Source organism: Bombina bombina, chromosome 1, assembly GCF_027579735.1.
Source record: "Bombina bombina isolate aBomBom1 chromosome 1, aBomBom1.pri, whole genome shotgun sequence".
NCBI classification, from domain to species: domain Eukaryota; kingdom Metazoa; phylum Chordata; class Amphibia; order Anura; family Bombinatoridae; genus Bombina; species Bombina bombina.
In genome coordinates, this window is record NC_069499.1 from 1,204,863,009 (window position 1) to 1,204,878,972 (window position 15,964).

The following is a 15,964-nucleotide window of genomic DNA, read 5'->3' on the forward strand; positions in this document are numbered from 1 at the left end:
AAAAAGGACGGCTGACAAAAGATAGAAAAGAAAAAGAACGGGCTATTGAAACCTCTATTTTTGTTTTCCATATTAGTTGCGTAATTGAGTGGCTATTTAGCTGGTCACTTATGGACCAAGTGATTCAGGATAGGGATGGAGTAGGATAGCCACATAAAGGACCCAAAGGAGACTCAATGACAATATCAAGATACATATCAGAATAAAGCAAGAGCATAGTTATAATGCTAAAATACAAACTTATGTTGGATGCTAATTATATTCTCAGTGGATAAACACAGCTTAATATCTGTATTGAGGGGGGGGGGACATGGGCAGCGTTATATAGTTTACAAATGCTTTGAGACAGCATGGATCTTAAAATTTAGATAGGGAGCTGAAACCTAGTATAGATATAATAGCTGATAGAATTACAGCGGCCAAGCACTGCTTAGGGTTTAGCATAGGTGGTGTGCTGTATCAACTGATATAATATAAACAAAATAAAAAATTTTTTTTAGAATTAAACAAGGCGAAGAACTATCATATACACCAATAAAAATGTATTCTCACAATGACAGATGGTTTTAGCTGAGGTTAACAATAAAATATATATATATATATATATATATATATATATATATATATAAATAGAATAATGAAGATAAGTATATGCATGCTAGTTACATGTAAAAGTACTGTCAATCGACTACACAATAGTCACTGTCTCTTGAGCAGCTTCTATAATTTAAGGAGACATAGCAATATATAGTTACAATGGTCTACCACAAGCACTTCACACATATAACGTAAAAGCTAATTGCAAGATACAAAATGTAATGGAAAAATGGTATCGATGACAGAGCATACAGGAGGATTTTTAACCTTTTGGCCTACTCCAACTCCCAGTCGCAAGGAGGGAATGTCAGATTTTGTGGAATGTCAGCCGACTCGAGTCCTGAAATGAGACCTTGAGAGGATCACTGAATAGGTCAGTACGCAAAGTAAACCATCATAACTGGAGAGACATTCCTGATCCTGGAATTCAGGTTTGACCGTGACAAGTTTCAGACCAGCACAGAATTCGTAGAGATGTTGCTCTCTCTCCATGCTCCAAGCTGTCAATGTATCTCCGCTTGCACACTTGAGGGGACCGTGGTAAGGCACTTTTCGGTCTTGATCAAAGACACCTTCAGGGTTGCGCACACGTGGCTCAGGCTCTGCCACAGTGAAGGGATCCGTAGCAAATTTCTCCAGCGTCTCAGCAGCTTCTATAACACTGACTGCCCAGGTGCAGATGCTTTCATCCTCCCAATTGTTGCCAGCTGCAACCCCCATAGCCAGAGTGGTGCCAAGAGGTACTAGATTAGCTGGTATATTTCTTAGCATGCGGACAGGCACATCTCCCCTCATGTGTGTGTTGATATCTACTGAATCTTCCCTCCGCTGCTCTGCGGCCTTAGCGAATATCTTCTGTATAGAAATGGCCGCCTCCATGCACATATCCCTCACTGTACTCCTGAGGCTGTCAAATGTTTCGGACATCTTTAGATCCAAGTCTAACAGTAGCTTGTTAATGCGTATGTGTAGTATTTAGATTTCTGCCAAACCTTGGGTAACCAGGAGGAGTTGGAGTGTCTAGTAATAGGCTAATATTGAATAATTTAGCAGATTAAGTCTTCAAGGTTATTATCATGATGTTCTCAATCTTCCCCTTAGTGTTGTAATATCCTATCCTGTCAAACATAATCGCTAAGCCATAGGTAAAGGTAACTTTTAAAACTAAAATAGCAGGAGCTCTTTCTCCATGCGTCTGCTCTTGTTGACAGCTAGCTCTGCCCCACTTTTTATATGATTTTTTTATTAGATGTTGTTATTATGAGTGTAAGTGTACTTTGTAATGTATTTTTGATGTGTTTTGTGACACATTTTTGTTTCGTTAAACAGTTTAACAGAGCTCTTAGGATGCGGTAATCATTTTAGCGTAAATAGCGATTGTGCTCAAGTGATCGCCTTTACTTTCAACTCGTAATACAAAGAAAAACCGGATGCACATAAAAAGCTGCAATAAATCCCTTATCGCTTGTGCGTAACTGTTAATGCTCCACTCATAATCTGGCCCTATGTGGGATAAGGTTTGCTATTTTTGTAGAGTTTAGAATTTAAATAATCATGTGTTTCCTTTTTTTTGTGGCCATATCAGAGCAGGTGGAGCCTGTAGGCTTGCTAGAAACACAGACCCTCAAGCTCCATATGGAGCTTGATAAATGGGCCCCCTAGTTTTAAAATTTACCCCTTCACAGGTATTATAAAATGGGAGGCATATAAGATGACATTTCTTACTGAAAAAGAAATTCAAGAGAAGGAAGAAATACACTGAAAATAACATGACAGTAAAGGGGTGATTTTAATTTCTGCTGTATCTGAATCATGACAGTTTAATGTTAGGTGGGCTATCCCTTTGAGCTATCATCTTAAGATTATATCGAATCAAACATCAATTCAAATTTTAAAATCCTTGCCTAAAATATTACACTGTGTGTCCTAATGTCAGAATCAATTTTTATCTTTAATACTAATTTCACATATACATACTTTCAAAGTATAATACACAATGTAACAAATGGCACTTACAAGTTCTGATGAGTGATCAGTGACAGAAGTATAGAGCAATTTGATTCATTAGTGATAGTATAAAATGTATATTTGAATCAGATTGGCTGACGTCATAAATCATGTAATTATGCATATTCCAATCAAAAGTGGTTGAAAGATTCACTAGTTTGTGGGTTGTTTAAGAGTTTGCGTTATAATTGGTGCAAAAAGTGTTGCATCAAATTTGGTGCAAAGTGGAGAGTGGTGAAACGTTAACCAACGTCTTTTTCTTCCTTGAAAAAGCCATTGGTTAACGCTGAAACGCACGTCAGATTATATTTCCTTCCAGGGACTCATCCACATATACTCAACCTTATCAGAGGAGGAGTGTAGACCCTGCAGATTTTGGGAGAGGAGATAGAGAGCAGTGTGAACGCTGCCCTGTATCCGCATCCATCTGCATTTAGGGTGAACTGCTCGCAGTTGGTATTAACTGTTCCTAAAAAGGACTCTGATTATACATATGTATTTTGGTGTATTGGATGGTTTTACCATAATTTGTATGTTTTAATAAATTAAATTTCTTAAAGCCCTTGGAAGACTATTTGCCTGCCAGTATAAAAGCAGTGTGTGTGCAGTGAATGAGCTTATTGTAGTTCCATCTCAAGTGAGTAAGATACCATCAAAAACACTCTCTATACCATTTGGTACATCACAGTGTTACACTATATATGCTTTTCTTTTTTTCACTTTGAGGATATTCTCAAGACCACCGGATTTGAGTACATCACATATTGGACATATCCTTTTATATATGAATATATTTTATATCTTTGGATCATTCATACAAATATTAAATCTTGATGTGTTTGTAGCCTTTAACATATGAATTTGGTTGCCTTTTTCACAACACCTTATTTTTCCACTAAATCATCAAGGGAAATGATATATGTGATTTGTTGGGATTGGAGAATAATAAAATCGCCCCATGAATCAAAGCTAATTTTGATGAGAAATGTTGTCACTGCTAATATAATTGATGGAGGTAATTGCGAATTGACAAGCAAATGAAGTAAGATTTAAGTAAACAGTTAAAGTGAATGTCAACTTTCATGATAAAGTGGCCGGTTTTTAAAAACACTATTAAAAACAGGGGCACTTTCATTCATGAAAGTTTACATTGCACCAGATTTTACAAATACTTACCTGCTTCTCCTGAGCCGCCGGATCGCCAACCCCCCACCTGCAGGTCATCTGTACTTTCTCAGCAATGACGAAGCTGGCTTCCTCCAATCACGGCTTCACCCCCCAGGAGCATCCATCTGGTGAGGCCACGCCGTGATTGGAGGAAGCCGGTTTCGTCATTGCTGTGTAAGTACAGCAGGAAGAATCATGCGGGGAATCGGCGATCCAGCATTTCTGGAGAAGAAGGTAAGTATTTGTAAAATCCGGTGCAATGTACACTCAATGAATGAAAGTGCCCCTGTTTTTAATAGTTTTTTTTTTTAAAACGGGCACTTTATCATGAAAGTTGACATTCACTTTAAGTAAAAAGTTGAAGCTACTTGGCAGAACCGTAATATATCTTGTCTCAGAATGAGTAAATATTGGTGATTAATTAAATAAAAACAAAAAATAATAAGGCGCATGTAATGCTTATTTCTAAGGGACATAAACCAATTTGTTATTACAAGTCTTTTCTATGAAATTTTTCTGAATGTTGTTTGATGCAATGGTTTGTTAGCAGGGGTGGACTGGGCCAGGGGGCAGGGTGACTAGCAATTGCTTCCTGGACTGCTTTACCTAATAAAATAAGGGCCAGCACATATACAGATAGACAAAGTGCAGAGTTTGGCAAACAGTTAATAGTTTATTTGCCTCAACAGCAGCAATAGTTTACTGTTTTCATTTTCACATTGCAAATTAAATTGAGGACTCTACAGGTCAAGTAGTTTGTGTATGAGATTTTTGTTTTATGTAGTGTTTAATTATTTACTTTAAATTGTTTCTATAAACTTTATTTTGACAAAACAAAACATATTTTTCTTTTTTTATTGTTACATTTTTCTGATAAATATAGTTAGGAAGCCTTTGAAGTTCTTTGCTCTTTTTGTAGGCAGCTCTCCAATGTAAACAGCTGATAGGATTTTCACACATTTCTTTATCTTGTTATAATTAGATTTCTGTATATTTTAAAGAAGCTTACATTTTTACGATATGGGGACATTTTTTCTTTTGAAGCAGTCCTTTTACAGGAAATGTTCTGATTCTTTCAAAAATAGACCATTCTACGGAATTTAAAGGGACACTGAACCCAAATTTTTTCTTTCGTGATTCAGATAGAGCATGACATTTTAAGCAACTTTCTTATTTACTCCTATTATAAACTTTTCTTCATTCTCTTGGTATCTTTATTTGAAATTAAGGAATCTAAGTTTAGATGACGGCCCATTTTTGGTGAACAACCTGGGTTGTCCTTGCTGATTGGTGGATAAATTCATCCACCAATAAAAAAGTGCTATCCAGAGTTCTGAACCCAGAAAAATCTTAGATGCCTTCTTTTTCAAGAGAACGAAGAAAAAATGATAATAGGAGTAAATTAGAAAGTTGCTTAAAATTGCATGCTCTATCTGAATCACAAAAGAAAAATTTTGGGTTCAGTGTCCCTTTAAGTATAAGATATTATGGGCCAGATTACAAGTGGAGCGCTAATTGAAGCTTAACTGTGCTAGAAGTAAGTTTTTTGTGCTCGTTAGGTTGCACACGTATTACGAGATGAAAGTAAACTGTTTTTGCACTCACGCTAACCCAACAAGCACAAAAATCCAAAGTTAGAATATCGGATGCGCTTTCACGTTTCCGTCATAGAAGTCAATAGAGCAAAAAAAGTGAAAAATAAACCTAACACCCCACTCTCATGCAAAACCGATCGCAAAGTCCAATATGCGCTAACCCGACATGAAAATATGAATATTTCACATTCCAATGTTCTTCACATAACAGAATATGTTCTATTTATTCATAAATAAAAGTTTCTACATATATCGGATGTTTTTTGGTACAATATATATGTATACCTATAAACAGTATCTCACAAAAGTGAATACATCCATCACATTTTTGTAAATATTTTATTATATTTTTTCATGTGACAACACTGAAGAAATGACACTGCTACAATGTAAAGTAGTGAGCGTACACCCTGTATAACAGTGTAAATTTGCTGTCCCCTCAAAATAACTCAACACACAGCCATTAATGTCTAAACCATTGGCAACAAAAGTGAGTACACACCTAAGTGGAAATGTCCAAATTGGGCCCAAAGTGTCAATATTTTGTGTGGCCACCATTATTTTCCAGCACTGCCTTAACCCTCTTAGGCATGGAGTTCAACAGAAATTCACAGGTTGCCACTGGAGTCCTCTTCAACTACTCCATGACGACATCACGGCGCTGGTCGATGTTAGAGACATTGCGCTCCCCCACCTTCTGTCTGAGGATGCCCCACAGATGCTCAATATGGTTTAGGTCTGGAGGCATGCTGGCCAGTCCATCACCTTTACCCTCAGCTTCTTTAGCAAGGCAGTGGTCACCTTGGAGGTGTGTTTGGGGTTGTTACCATGTAGGAATACTGCCCTGTGGCCCAGTCTCCAAAGGGAGGGGATCATGCTCTGCTTCAGTATGTCACAGTACATGTTGGCATTCATGGTTACCTCAATGAACTGTAGTTCCCCAGTGCCGGCAGCACTCATGCAAGCCCAGACCATGACACTCCCACCACCATGCTTGACTATAGGCAAGGACACACTTGTCTTTGTACTCCTCACCTGGTTTCCGCCACACATGCTTGACACCATATGAACCAAATAAGTTTATCTTGATCTCATTGGACCACAGGACATGGTTCCAGTAATCCATGTCCTTAGTCTGCTTGTCTTCAGCAAACTGTTTGTGGGCTTTCTTGTGCATCATCTTTAGAAGAGGCTTCCTTCTGAGATGACAGCAATGCAGACGAATTTGATGCAGTGTGCGGCGTATGGTCTGAGCACTGGCAGGCTGACCCCCCATCCCTTCAACCTCTACAGCAATGCTGGCAGCACTCATTTGTCTATTTCCCAAAGACAACCTCTGAATATGATGCTGAGCATGTGCACTCAACTTCTTTGGTTGACCATGGCGAGGCCTATTCTGAGTGGAACCTGTCATGTGAAACCACTGCATGGTTTTGCCCACCGTGCTGCAACTCAGTTTTAGGGTCTTGGCAATCTTTTTATAGCCTAGGCCATCTTTATCTAGAGCAACAATTCTTTTTTTCAGATCATCATGGAGTTCTTTGCCATGAGGTGCCATGTTGAACTTCCAGTGACCAGTATGAAAGAGTGTGAGAGCGATCACACCAAATTTAACACACCTGCTCCCCATTCACACCTGAGACCTTGTAACACTATTGAGTCACATGACACCGGGGAGGGAAAATGGCTAATTGGGCCCAATTTGGACATTTCCACTTAGGGGTGTAGTCACTTTTGTTGCTAACGGTTTATACAATAATGGCTGTGTGTTGAGATATTTTGAGGGAACAGCAAATTTACACTGTTATACAGGCTGTACACTCACTACTTTACATTGTAGCAGTGTCATTTCTTCAGTGTTGTCACATGAAAATATATAATAAAATATTTACAAAAATGTGATGGGTGTAAATATTTTATTATATATTTTGTGAGATACTGTATATACATGATTATTATATATAATTATATACAGGTATAGATATATACAGACAGGTCCGGATTGGAAATAAAAAGCAGCCCTGGAAAAATTGAAGACCAGACCCATTTTTCATTGAGTGAGTAGAATGTAGACATGTGCACCGCTAAAAAATTCGGTTCGTTTTCGGTTCGGATCGATTCGGACTTTTCGAATTTCGTTTCGGATCGAATCGGATTCTGCAAAATTTGAATACATTCGTTTCGGATTTATTCGGATCCGAATAAATTCGTTTCGGATTTATTCGGATTCGGCTGAATTCGGTTCTATTCCGTTCCGAAATTCGGTATGTTTTTAGTACACTAACACCCATTTAGTACACTAAGTCACTAACACCCATAAACTACCTATGAACCACTAAACCGAGGCCCCCCCACATCGCAAACCCTATAATAACATTATTTAACCCCTAATCTGCCGATCGGATATCGCCGCAACCTACATTATAGCTATTAACCCCTAATCTGCTGTCCCTAACACCGCCAACCCCTACATTATAGTTATTAACCCCTAATCTGCCCCCCCCAATGTCGCCGCAATCTAACTACAAGTATTAACCCCTAATCTGCCGACCCGATATCGCCGCCGCCTACATTATAGCTATTAACCCCTAATCTGCTGTCCCTAACACCGCCGACCCCTACATTATAGTTATTAACCCCTAATCTGCCCCCCCCAACGTTGCCGCAATCTAACTACAAGTATTAACCCCTAATCTGCCGACCCGATATCCCCGCCTACATTATAGCTATTAACCCCTAATCTGCTGTCCCTAACACCGCCGACCCCTACATTATAGTTATTAACCCCTAATCTGCCTCCCCCAACGTCGCCGCAATCTAACTACAAGTATTAACCCCTAATCTGCCGACCCGATATCGCCGCCGCCTACATTATAACTATTAACCCCTAATCTGCTGTCCCTAACACCGCCGACCCCTACATTATAGTTATTAACCCCTAATCTGCCCCCCCCAACGTCGCCGCAATCTAACTACAAGTATTAACCCCTAATCTGCCGACCCGATATCGCCGCCGCCTACATTATAGCTATTAACCCCTAATCTGCTGTCCCTAACACCGCCGACCCCTACATTATAGTTATTAACCCCTAATCTGCCTCCCCCCAACGTCGCCACAATCTAACTACAAGTATTAACCCCTAATCTGCCGACCGCAAATCGCCGCCACTATAATAAATGTATTAACCCCTAAACCGCCGCACTCCCGCCTCGCAAACACTATAATACATTTTATTAACCCCTAATCTGCCCTCCCTAACATCGCCGCCACCTACCTACAATTATTAACCCCTAATCTCCCGCCCCCAACGTCGCCGCTACTATAATAAGGTTATTAACCCCTAAACCTAAGTCTAACCCTAACACTAACACCCCCTAACTTAAATATAATTTAAATAAAACGAAATAAGTTTACTATAGTTAAATAAATGAATCCTATTTAAAACTAAAGACTTACCTGTAAAATAAACCCTAAGATAGCTGCAATATAACTAATAGTTACATTGTAGCTATTTTAGGATTTATTTTTATTTTACAGGCAACTTTGTATTTATTTTAACTAGGTACAATAGTTATTAAATAGTTAATAACTATTTAATAACTACCTAGCTAAAATAAATACAAATTTACCTGTAAAATAAATCCTAACCTAAGTTACAATTACACCTAACACTACACTATCATTAAATTAACTAAATAAATGAATCATATTTAAAACAAAATACTTACCTGTAAAATAAACCCTAATATAGCTGCAATATAACTAATAGTTACATTGTAGCTATTTTAGCATTTATATTTATTTTACAGGCAACTTTGTATTTATTTTAACTAGGTACAAAAGCTATTAAATAGTTATTGACTAATTAATAGCTACCTAGTTAAAATAATTACAAAATTACCTGTAAAATAAATCCTAACCTAAGTTACAATTAAACCTAACACTACACTGTCATTAAATAAATTAACTACAAGTACCTACAATTATCTACAATTAAATAAACTAAAGTACAAAACCCCCCCACTAAATTACAAAAAAACAAACAAACACTAAATTACAAAAAATAAAAAAATATTACAAGAATTTTAAACTAATTACACCTAATCTAAGCCCCCTAATAAAATAACAAAGCCCCCCAAAATAAAAAAAATGCCCTATACTAAATTACAAAAGTTAACAGCTCTATTACCTTACCAGCCCTGAACAGGGCCCTTTGCGGGGCATGCCCCAAAGAAAACAGCTCTTTTGCCTGTAAAAAAAAAACACAATCCCCCCCCACATTACAACCCACCACCCACATACCCCTACTCTAACCCAAACCCCCCTTAAATAAACCTAACACTACCCCCCTGAAGATCTCCCTACCTTGAGTCGTGTTCACCCAGCCGGGCCGAAGTCTTCATCCGATGGGGCAGAAGAGGACATCCAGACCGGCAGAAGTCTTCATCCAAGCGGGGCAAGAAGAGGTCTTCCATCCATCATACAAGTACCAAAATACAAACAAACACTAAATTACAAAAAATAATAAAATATTACAATAATTTTAAACTAATTACACCTAATCTAAGCCCCCTACTAGCTATTAATATAGCTTCAATATAACTAATAGTTACATTGTAGCTATTTTAGGATTTATATTTATTTTACAGGCAACTTTGTATTTATTTTAACTAGGTACAATAGCTATTAAATAGTTAATAACTATTTAAAAACTACCTAGCTAAAATAAATACAAATTTACCTGTAAAATAAATCATAACCTAAGTTACAATTACACCTAACACTACACTATCATTAAATTAACTAAATAAATGAATCCTATATAAAACTAAAGACTTACCTGTAAAATAAACCCTAATATAGCTGCAATATAACTAATAGTTACATTGTAGCTATTTTAGCATTTATATTTATTGTACAGGCAACTTTGTATTTATTTTAACTAGGTACAATAGCTATTAAATATATATTTACTGTTTAATAGCTACCTAGTTAAAATAATTACAAAATTACCTGTAAAATAAATCCTAACCTAAGTTACTATTAAACCTAACACTACACTATCATTAAATAAATTAACTACAAGTACCTACAATTAAATACAATGAAATAAACTAAACTAAAGTACAAAAAAACAAACACTAAATTACAAAAAAGAAAAAAAATTACAAGAATTTTAAACTAATTACACCTAATCTAAGCCCCCTAATAAAATAACAAAGCCCCCCAAAATAAAAAAATGCCCTACCCTATACTAAATTACAAAAGTAATCAGCTCTATTACCTTACCAGCCCTTAAAAGGGCCTTTTGCGGGGGCATGCCCCAAAGAAAACAGCTCTTTTGCCTGTAAAAAAAAAACACAATACCCCCCCCCACATTACAACCCACCACCCACATACCCCTACTCTAACCCAAACCCCCCTTAAATAAACCTAACACTACCCCCCTGAAGATCTCTCTCTACCGTGTCTTCACCCAGCGGGCCGAAGTCTTCATCCGATGGGGCAGAAGAGGACATCCAGACCGGCAGAAGTCTTCATCCAAGCGGGGCAAGAAGAGGTCTTCCATCCATCAGAAGTCTTGATCCAGGCGGCATCTTCTCTGTTCATCCATCCGGAGCGGAGCGGCAGCATCCTGAAGACATCCCACGCAGAGCATCCTCTTCTTTCTTGATCCGACGACTAGGTGACTGTACCTTTAAGTGACGTCATCCAAGATGGCGTCCCTTGAATTCCGATTGGCTGATAGGATTCTATCAGCCAATCGGAATTAAGGTAGGAAAAATCTGATTGGCTGATTCAATCAGCCAATCAGATTCAAGTTCAATCCGATTGGCTGATCCAATCAGCCAATCAGATTGAGCTCGCATTCTATTGGCTGATCGGAACAGCCAATAGAATGCGAGGTCAATCTGATTGGCTGATTCCATCAGCCAATCGGATTGAACTTGAATCTGATTGGCTGATTAAATCAGCCAATCAGATTTTTCCTACCTTAATTCCGATTGGCTGATAGAATCCTATCAGCCAATCGGAATTCAAGGGACGCCATCTTGGATGACGTCACTTAAAGGTACAGTCACCTAGTCGTCGGATCAAGAAAGAAGAGGATGCTCTGCGTGGGATGTCTTCAGGATGCTGCCGCTCCGCTCCGGATGGATGAACAGAGAAGATGGCGCCTGGATCAAGACTTCTGATGGATGGAAGACCTCTTCTTGCCCCGCTTGGATGAAGACTTCTGCCGGTCTGGATGTCCTCTTCTGACCGATCGGATGAAGACTTCGGCCCGCTGGGTGAAGATACGGTAGAGAGATCTTCAGGGGGGTAGTGTTAGGTTTATTTAAGGGGGGTTTGGGTTAGAGTAGGGGTATGTGGGTGGTGGGTTGTAATGTGGGGGGGGGTATTGTGTTTTTTTTTACAGGCAAAAGAGCTGTTTTCTTTGGGGCATGCCCCCGCAAAAGGCCCTTTTAAGGGCTGGTAAGGTAATAGAGCTGATTACTTTTGTAATTTAGTATAGGGTAGGGCATTTTTTTATTTTGGGGGGCTTTGTTATTTTATTAGGGGGCTTAGATTAGGTGTAATTAGTTTAAAATTCTTGTAATTTTTTTTATTTTTTGTAATTAGTGTTTGTTTTTTTTGTACTTTAGTTTAGTTTATTTCATTGTATTTAATTGTAGGTACTTGTAGTTAATTTATTTAATGATAGTGTAGTGTTAGGTTTAATAGTAACTTAGGTTAGGATTTATTTTACAGGTAATTTTGTAATTATTTTAACTAGGTAGCTATTAATTAGTCAATAACTATTTAATAGCTATTGTACCTAGTTAAAATAAATACAAAGTTGCCTGTAAAATAAATATAAATGCTAAAAGAGCTACAATGTAACTATTAGTTATATTGTAGCTATATTAGGGTTTATTTTAAAGGTAAGTATTTAGTTTTATATAGGATTAATTTATTTAGTTAATTTAATGACAGTGTAGTGTTAGGTGTAATTGTAACTTAGGTTAGGGTTTATTTTACAGGTAAATTTGTATTTATTTTAGCTAGGTAGTTATTAACTATTTAATAGCTATTGTACCTTGTTAAAATAAATACAAAGTTGCCTGTAAAATAAATATAAATCCTAAAATAGCTACAATGTAACTATTAGTTATATTGTAGCTATATTAATAGCTAGTAGGGGGCTTAGATTAGGTGTAATTAGTTTAAAATTATTGCAATATTTTATTATTTTTGCTAATTTAGTGTTTGTTTGTTTTTTTGTACTTTTCTGATGGATGGAAGACCTCTTCTTGCCCCGCTTGGATGAAGACTTCTGCCGGTCTGGATGTCCTCTTCTGCCCCATCGGATGAAGACTTCGGCCCGGCTGGGTGAACACGACTCAAGGTAGGGAGATCTTCAGGGGGGTAGTGTTAGGTTTATTTAAGGGGGGTTTGGGTTAGAGTAGGGGTATGTGGGTGGTGGGTTGTAATGTGGGGGGGGGATGGTGTTTTTTTTTTACAGGCAAAAGAGCTGTTTTCTTTGGGGCATGCCCCGCAAAGGGCCCTGTTCAGGGCTGGTAAGGTAATAGAGCTGTTAACTTTTGTAATTTAGTATAGGTTAGGGCATTTTTTTTATTTTGGGGGGCTTTGTTATTTTATTAGGGGGCTTAGATTAGGTGTAATTAGTTTAAAATTCTTGTAATATTTTTTTATTTTTTGTAATTTAGTGGGGGGGGGGTTGTACTTTAGTTTAGTTTTTTTAATTGTATTTAATTGTAGGTACTTGTAGTTAATTTATTTAATGATAGTGTAGTGTTAGGTTTAATTGTAACTTAGGTTAGGATTTATTTTACAGGTAATTTTGTAATTATTTTAACTAGGTAGCTATTAAATAGTCAATATCTATTTAATAGCTATTGAACCTAGTTAAAATGAATACAAAGTTGCCTGTACAATAAATATAAATGCTAAAATAGCTACAATGTAACTATTAGTTATATTGCAGCTATATTAGGGTTTATTTTACAGGTAAGTCTTTAGTTTTATATAGGATTCATTTATTTAGTTAATTTAATGATAGTGTAGTGTTAGGTGTAATTGTAACTTAGGTTATGATTTATTTTACAGGTAAATTTGTATTTATTTTAGCTAGGTAGTTATTAAATAGTTATTAACTATTTAAAAACTATTGTACCTAGTTAAAATAAATGCAAAGTTGCCTGTAAAATACATATAAATCCTAAAATAGCTACAATGTAACTATTAGTTATATTGAAGCTATATTAATAGCTATTAGGGGGCTTAGATTAGGTGTAATTAGTTTAAAATTATTGTAATATTTTATTATTCTTGCTAATTTAGTGTTTGTTTGTATTTTGGTACTTGTATGATGGATGGAAGACCTCTTCTTGCCCCGCTTGGATGAAGACTTCTGCCGGTCTGGATGTCCTCTTCTGCCCCATCGGATGAAGACTTCGGCCCGGCTGGGTGAACACGACTCAAGGTAGGGAGATCTTCAGGGGGGGTAGTGTTAGGTTTATTTAAGGGGGGTTTGGGTTAGAGTAGGGGTATGTGGGTGGTGGGTTGTAATGTGGGGGGGGGATTGTGTTTTTTTTTACAGACAAAAGAGCTGTTTTCTTTGGGGCATGCCCCGCAAAGGGCCCTGTTCAGGGCTGGTAAGGTAATAGAGCTGTTAACTTTTGTAATTTAGTATAGGGTAGGGCATTTTTTTTTATTTTGGGGGGCTTTGTTATTTTATTAGGGGGCTTAGATTAGGTGTAATTAGTTTAAAATTCTTGTAATATTTTTTTATTTTTTGTAATTTAGTGGTTTTCTATTTATTGTAATTTAGTGGGGGGGGTTTGTACTTTAGTTTATTTAATTGTAGATAATTGTAGGTACTTGTAGTTAATTTATTTAATGATAGTGTAGTGTTAGGTTTTATTGTAAATTAGGTTAGGATTTATTTTACAGGTAATTTTGTAATTATTTTAACTAGGTAGCTATTAATTAGTCAATAACTATTTAATAGCTATTGTACCTAGTTAAAATAAATACAAAGTTGCCTGTAAAATAAATATAAATGCTAAAATAGCTACAATGTAACTATTAGTTATATTGCAGCTATATTAGGGTTTATTTTACAGGTAAGTATTTAGTTTTAAATATGATTCATTTATTTAGTTAATTTAATGACAGTGTAGTGTTAGGTGTAATTGTAACTTAGGTTAGGATTTATTTTACAGGTAAATTTGTATTTATTTTAGCTAGGTAGTTATTAAATAGTTATTAACTATTTAAAAACTATTGTACCTAGTTAAAATAAATGCAAAGTTGCCTGTAAAATACATATAAATCCTAAAATAGCTACAATGTAACTATTAGTTATATTGAAGCTATATTAATAGCTATTAGGGGGCTTAGATTAGGTGTAATTAGTTTAAAATTATTGTAATATTTTATTATTCTTGCTAATTTAGTGTTTGTTTGTATTTTGGTACTTGTATGATGGATGGAAGACCTCTTCTTGCCCCGCTTGGATGAAGACTTCTGCCGGTCTGGATGTCCTCTTCTGCCCCATCGGATGAAGACTTCGGCCCGGCTGGGTGAACACGACTCAAGGTAGGGAGATCTTCAGGGGGGGTAGTGTTAGGTTTATTTAAGGGGGGTTTGGGTTAGAGTAGGGGTATGTGGGTGGTGGGTTGTAATGTGGGGGGGGGGATTGTGTTTTTTTTTACAGACAAAAGAGCTGTTTTCTTTGGGGCATGCCCCGCAAAGGGCCCTGTTCAGGGCTGGTAAGGTAATAGAGCTGTTAACTTTTGTAATTTAGTATAGGGTAGGGCATTTTTTTTTATTTTGGGGGGCTTTGTTATTTTATTAGGGGGCTTAGATTAGGTGTAATTAGTTTAAAATTCTTGTAATATTTTTTTATTTTTTGTAATTTAGTGGTTTTCTATTTATTGTAATTTAGTGGGGGGGGTTTGTACTTTAGTTTATTTAATTGTAGATAATTGTAGGTACTTGTAGTTAATTTATTTAATGATAGTGTAGTGTTAGGTTTTATTGTAAATTAGGTTAGGATTTATTTTACAGGTAATTTTGTAATTATTTTAACTAGGTAGCTATTAATTAGTCAATAACTATTTAATAGCTATTGTACCTAGTTAAAATAAATACAAAGTTGCCTGTAAAATAAATATAAATGCTAAAATAGCTACAATGTAACTATTAGTTATATTGCAGCTATATTAGGGTTTATTTTACAGGTAAGTATTTAGTTTTAAATATGATTCATTTATTTAGTTAATTTAATGACAGTGTAGTGTTAGGTGTAATTGTAACTTAGGTTAGGATTTATTTTACAGGTAAATTTGTATTTATTTTAGCTAGGTAGTTATTAAATAGTTATTAACTATTTAATAACTATTGTACCTAGTTAAAATAAATACAAAGTTGCCTGTAAAATAAAAATAAATCCTAAAATAGCTACAATGTAACTATTAGTTATATTGCAGCTATCTTAGGGTTTATTTTACAGGTAAGTCTTTAGTTTTAAATAGGATTCATTTATTTAACTATAGTAAACTTATTTCGTTTTATTTAAATTATATTT